Source organism: Pteropus alecto, unplaced genomic scaffold (assembly GCF_000325575.1).
Source record: "Pteropus alecto unplaced genomic scaffold, ASM32557v1 scaffold270, whole genome shotgun sequence".
Classification (NCBI taxonomy): domain Eukaryota; kingdom Metazoa; phylum Chordata; class Mammalia; order Chiroptera; family Pteropodidae; genus Pteropus; species Pteropus alecto.
Window position 1 is genome coordinate 4,806,106 of NW_006430735.1, and position 6,949 is coordinate 4,813,054.

At 36.1% G+C, this 6,949-nt stretch overlaps 1 pseudogene; it reads right to left on the reverse strand.

Moving 5' to 3' along the window:
* Positions 1 to 6,699: 6,699 nt before the first annotated feature.
* On the reverse strand, positions 6,700 to 6,817 carry LOC112485263 (annotated as a pseudogene).
* Between the last annotated feature and the right edge of the window lie 132 nt (positions 6,818 to 6,949).

Below are 6,949 nucleotides of genomic sequence, written 5' to 3' on the forward strand. Positions count from 1 at the left end.
TATATAGTCTGTGACAACTCTTCTTAACCTCTCTTGTCCTTTCCCTTTCTCTAGCATTTCTATCTTGCAGGAGGAACCTTCCTCTCTCCTAGCCTAGAACTTTCTCTTTGATAGCATTCTATCTCTGTCATCTTATCCTATGAACTCCCTCTCTTATCACACTGCATCCTTTCAAAAACATGCCTCTGCTCCTTTGGAGTATGGTTCATCTTTTCCTTGGATTGCTTGTGTATTTTGTTCTCTGTCCATTTGGAGTACAGAGAAAGGAGATGGAGGTTAAGCAGGCAGTATCAGATTATTTTCTTTGGTGACTATGTGTGTGGGAAAATGGCAGAAGTGGGATGAGAGTTGTGGAAAGTTAAGAGAAAATTGTGAGCTTCTACACTTCACTAATGTTTGTTTCATCACCTTTGTACCATGGAAAATCATCAGAATTGTCTCAATGCATTATATTAGGATAGCAGACCATCTTCACAGAAAAGCTTATGAGTTGACATTTTAATGTTTTGTGTTGACTTTTATGAAGTACACTGTATTTTGCTGGGCTTCTGAATGACTATCTATTCCTATAATTTGAGACATTGCAGGAGGAGGAGGGAAGAGAGGTCATCCACTGGATCTGGTGGACCCAGCTCTAAAAATCCTGTCATCTGTAGCTCAAAATAGATTTGAATCAACATTTTCAGATTATCTACAGATCTTTTTGAAACATCTGGATCCCTCCCCCATCACAGATACACATTCTTTGTAAATGGAATGTGCAGATAACATGTTTACTTCTGTTTCTGTTCTTACATGTTCTAGCTCTCTTGCACTTTGAAAAGAAAAATCAAGAAAAATGTTTGTTTTTCTAAATTCCCCTTTCTGGATAGTGCCCCAACCCTGCCACTCTCTGCAACAGCAAGTTTAGTGCCAGGAGAGATTCCTCCAAAGTTTTAAGAACATCAATCAATTTCACAGTTGGAGACAAACACTTCTCTTAGGGAGCATTTCTTAACATGAAGCAGAATACTTAGTTATCCTCTGGATGTGTTAAAAAAGATTTACATTTCTACTTCTGTTCAGATATATTTTTCTTCACTTCTTTTCTAGCTATTTCCCTTCTTCTACTCTGAGCTATTGAGCTGTGGTACTTCATGATGGTAAGGAGAAGAGTTACTTCCAGACTTTCCCAAAGACAGTGTAACACCAGTTAGGGCTTACATGATGCTTTGTTCCTCTTCTCCTAGGCTAAAATGTGGTAAATCTTTTCTGAAATTCACAAGGGGAAAACAATCCTGTAAATAAGTCTGCTTTTAAATTTCTAGGAAAGTTATATCTACCTACTACCTACTACCTATTTATCTAAGGCACAAACCTGTTTATGCACTTCAAATACAGAAACTCCCTTGTTGTAGGCCAAGATTTGTAGCAAAGTTGGATCCAAGTAGTCACATAATCTCTATTTTTTTCTAATTTTAAGGTGAAAATGTCCTGGGAAAAGGGAAAGCATGAATAGACATATGTGTGAAAGAGCAGTCCGGATAATATGAATAACTGTTGAAATAACAAGATGATTTTTAAAATTTAGATGAAGGTTGTAATTATCATCATTTAGCCATGATGTTTGAGCAAGTTAATAACGACAATATTTTTATATCCTAATATAACCAGAAGGTCAAAATGGAAAGTTATCTTTTGCTGAGATTATTTTGTTTTAATAAATCATAATAAGGCTTAGTAACCCTTATCTGTATATGTTTTACAATATTAATATTTCTCTGAGAATTTGCAAAGTGAGGCTATCCACCCTCCCCAAGAGTTTAAAAGAGTTCTAGTGATTATCTGTTCCCAGTGCATTTGGAGGGCAGCAGGAGGAAAGGCCTTTCTAACACCTTTGATGCCTCAGCAGTAGGAGTTTCCTATCTTAAACTGTGTCTGCCTGAAAATGCCTTGCTAGATGAATTGTGTGGGGATCACCTTATTTTCTAGTGTTAGTCCTTCCCTATGGGTTTTACTTGAATTTTAATAAGAACTGTTATTTATAACCCATGCACCTTCTGTGGCAAATAGATTCCACCCAAGGATGCTCCTTTATTTCGCTAAACAGAGTGATATGTGAGAATGCAATTCGAAGAAACCACAGAGTGTAAATTTCTCAATTTGAGTGGAAATGCAGTGTTGACAGTGGTTGTGGTACTGTGTGTGTTGGGGGGAAGGGGGCCTCCAGGAGTGAAGTAAATAGAAGCGATGTGGAGCTGGCAATGCTTTGTAGAGTTAGAGAAGAGAGTTCAAAAAGACTGAGAAAAAGCAATTGGGGTGGGAAGAAAAACAGAAGAGAGAAACTTTCCTTCTACTTCCTACAAAAGCATTAGAAAACCGATTTCTGAGTTTGGGTTCAAAAAATTGTATTTGTAGGTGTTGAGATAGAGGGACTTGGAGTGAGATTGCAGCAAAGAGCTGAGAACAGCCTTGGGGCAGGAGTAGAGTAAAATCTTTAGGTAGCCCAGAGTAATCTGCATACACCAGCACCAAGATATTCATCCTTCTGTCTGTCTATCTGTCTGTCTGTCTATCTATCTATCTATCTATCTATCTATCTATCTATCATCTACCTACCTACCTATCTAATCTATCAAATCACCCATCTTTCTGTCATCTATCCATCTACCCATTCATCCATCCATCATCTATCATCTATCCATCTATCCATCATCTACGTTTTTAGATCAAGAATAAATATAAAAACTGAACTAGAATAGTACTTTTCTTCCATTCACATATATTTCAAAAATAAGGATTTTAGAGCAGTGAATATTAATGTATCAACTAATGATTTATTTGTACTGAAAGAACCAGTTCAACTTCTGATTTGATTTATGGAATGGGTCTCTAGCACTATGCAATCTATATTACCCAATCAGACATATTATGGCTTTTGTGAAATTTTCTTATTATTTGCTATATTCCTCCCTTCATTTGATTGATAGAACTCTGTAGCTTCCCCTAACAAAATGTTTTACCTTCTTTATTAAAACTGCACAATCATGGGTGTAGTTTTCCTGAGCAAAGTTTAGGTTAGAGCTACAGGCACTTCACAGGCTTAAATTTCAAAAACTTGTGTGCAAATCTATTGTTTTGCACTGTGTTGGCATTTTTCAAAAATACTATAAATTGTGTAGCTGGCTTCATAAATCTGTAGCCTGAAAACCCTTTAAAACATGTTTTCTCAATGTGGTGGGGTGGATCTTTTTTTCTTCTCCTCCTGAGCCTGGCATATATTTATCTAGGTTAACCGAAATAGAACTTGGTAATGTAACTCAAACCATGGCAGGAGAAACTAATAAAATAACTTGGTTAGTGCAAAGGAAAAGAACATCCTGGCAGTGGGGTAGGTCTCCTCTTAGGGATCCTACTCTGAGTTTAGATTAGACCATAGCAATGCCTTTTCTCAACACTCTCTGCATCCCAACACTTACAACCTGGGTACAGACTGAGCATAGGGGCAGGCAAGTTATTGAACAAGGACAGGGAAGCAAAGGATAAGGTTAAACAAATAATGGGCCCTGAGGTTGAAGGAGAAGAGAGAAAGAAAGCAAAAGAAGGATAGGTTTCCTGAAAAATGGATGTGGTGGTTACAAGAGGTGCCCCAAATGGAGTAGTTGTAAGCTGAGCCCATTAGCTCAGGGGTAGACATGAAAGGATGAACAGAAAACAGAGAAAAACACGGACTATAGAGAATGGAAGAGACTTTCAACAGTAGCTGAGACTATGTAATTTGAAATTGTTTCTGGAAGCATTTCTGTATGGTATGCTGTATAAAACCCCTACACTAGCCTTTACAAAAAATTTAAAGACAATACTTTTGTTATTCTCCAATATATTGAAAGTCAGTTTTGACTGTGAAGTCATGCACAAATTTTCCAGGAAAGAGCCCAGGATTTATCAATCACAAAGGCAGAAATTGTGTATACCTACCAGAATTTACTTTCTCTCAGGAAACAAAAATGAATAAATTTGGTTATAAACAGAGCTTACAATATGTCACCACATTTATAGAAATTCTTGACGTCGATACTATTTTTCCAATTTTTGTAAGGCTCCAGGATGTGAATAATGCTAGATATAATTCAAGCAAATCAATCTACAATTTCTATCAAAATGAGAAAAAGCTGATAAAAAAAAAAAGTAGGCCTGCAGCTTCTCTGGAGCTAATTTTCCAAGTGTCCTGAGTCCAGAAGTACAGAAAAAAAAATAGCATTTAAAATTAAATATCAGAATCATTATTCTTAAAAGCATTCATCTAACCCCACCACAGGGAGATGTTACAGATAGAGATTTTCAGGAAGCAGAGTCTAAGACAAATATTTGTATGCAGAATTGGGTGTACCTTTGGGTTCAAAAACTGTGGAGGGGAAGACAAAGAAGCAGGATTAGGCAGAGGCAGAAGTTGGGCCGTGACACATCTTAAAGAAGGCCTCATGTGACTCCATGGAGAACTCTGACCTGTGATGGCCCTTCAAAGTTGTTTCAAGTTGGGGCAAAAAGTACAGGCCTTTAAACTGCAATGTCATTGGAAGCAAGTTGCTCCAGAAAGAGAGAACATACCATTGGGTGAGGCGGTGCGATCCTCCTCCTAGGCTCTTTCCCAAGAGGGCTAACAATTCAGTGCTTTCTTTCCACAATACTCCTAGTAGCTGGGAGAATGAGTCTTTGATTCCTAAAAGAGGTTTGATGTGTCTACCACTGGGGGCTTCGACTGGCTCTCTCCTTTCATAGAGCTGCAGTCATGTTGCCAGATACTACTTTCTCCACGCTCAGTCCCTTTTTTCCATCTTCTCTTTTCTGAATCTAGGGAAGCTCCCCAAGACCCAAATTCAGAACATCAAAGTGATAACTTCCTGTTATTATTATTATTTTTTAATCTCAGAGTCTTCACCCTAGGTTAGGTACTGTTTTGCCTTTAATAACTGAAATGCCTATTTATATGTTCTTAACAGAATAGTTCACCTTTGGGATCATAGGGAATAACCAGCAGCTTTGAAATCACAAATTTTCTTTAATGAATCTATAAGTTCTATATTAAATTCTTAGGTGGTACCCAAGATTAAATTCTCTGCTTTTTTTGCTTGCTTACATTGAATTTTAAATAAAAATGATAGGTTTGGGTCAATGAAGAGTCATTCTTCTCTTTTCCAGAGTAAATGTAATTTTTGCTTGTGTTCTAATTTGTTTTTCCTTATTACAAATAGATAAGAGTAAGTGAAATAAATTTGCATTCAATACCACTAATGTGATGTAAGAACTTCATATACACATATATGTGTACATACATGTATATATATATATATGTATGTGTGTATGTGTATATATATTTAATATATTCATTTAAAAATGTTTAGAAGTTATTAATGACTAACCTAATTGTACTTGATAGCTATGACTTTCCTTTTATCAAATCCTTTTTTCTGTATACAAAGAAGTTCTCAAAATATTTTTGTCCTTGTAAGTCCTAGATATAATATCTTGACTCAAGGGTGATTTTTGAGACATTGAAAATGTTTATCAATATCAAGCTTTATAAAAAGCTTGAAAAATATAAATATGATAACCATTTTTGAAGTTGTACTCTGTTCTGGTCACTTCGTATATAGTATCTCATCAAATCCTGATAACACTCTACAAGATGGGTATTGTTATCCTTATTTTACTGATGAGAAATTTGAAGCTCAGAGAAGTTAAGTGATTTCCTCAAAGTGGCAGGGATGATGAAATTTTCATTCAAAGCTCGTTGGCTCCAAAGACCTTGTTCTTTTCACTCTTCACCTGTGACACAGCTCGGAAGTCTATCCTTAAAGGACTGAATAGTCTTTGGTTTCGGAATGGTCAGTTTGACATTTTTAGCTGTTATCATCTCATCACTTAATTCAATGAGCATTTATTTATACCTATAGATGTTAGAAAATATGACAGGATCCAGTGCGGCTGTATCAGTTATTTTACATACATGCTTAAGTAGTTAATTTGGGGAGTAAAAAACGTGACTGTGGGGAATTTGTTCATGTCATCCAGTCCTGGTCTAATTTTTTTCTATGAAAACGAAATAAAATAATTTAAAGCCTAGGAGAAATTTTAAGTTAGCATAGTATATTGAGGCACAAATATGTATTCATTTATATCCTAATCTAATTCAAAGGACACCTGCAGGTTTTATTGATTAGGTATCTTAGGAATAACTCTGTTACCTTAATTGGTTCTCATATAATTACATGGAGATTAATTTTCACTCTGAGTATAAAATCACAGGAATCAAATAAAAATATTTATTGAGTGTCTACTGAGTGTGTGCACTGTGAAATGAGAATTGAAAAAATCCAATGAGATCATCATCTTTGTCCTCCATTTAAGAACAATGTCATTTTTCTTCAGAATTTCTTCCAGAATCTTGTCTGATGTAATTTTGACTATTTTATCCTAAATCACAAATTTTGCCAGAGAAATTTAATTGTTTTTCTAGATGAGCAACCTGATTCCTTTTTTCATCCACACGGAAAATCCTCTTGTTCTTACTTTTGAAACCGCCGTTCTATTGTAAGCCCTAACATTAGGATATAATAGAAGGCATATGCTTTTTTTGCTTATCCAGCCCTGTTCCCTATTCTGTTTGCTGTTGATAGCTCTCTGGTTTTCTTTTTGAGAATCTCTCTTTTTTTTTTTTTACGCCTACAGCACTGGTCTTCCTAGGTGGTCTCCCATGCAAGTACTAACCAGGCCCGACCCTGCTTAGCTTCTGAGATCAGACTAGATCAGGTGTGTTCAGGGTGGCATAGCCATAGACTGAGAATCTCTTAATATCACTCTCAGACACGGAATATAGTGGGTCTGACACCAATTGCAGTATCTAACAAAGACCATATAATCTAAGCAAAACTAGTTAAAACTTTGTTCGCCTTGATATATTTAGGGATGG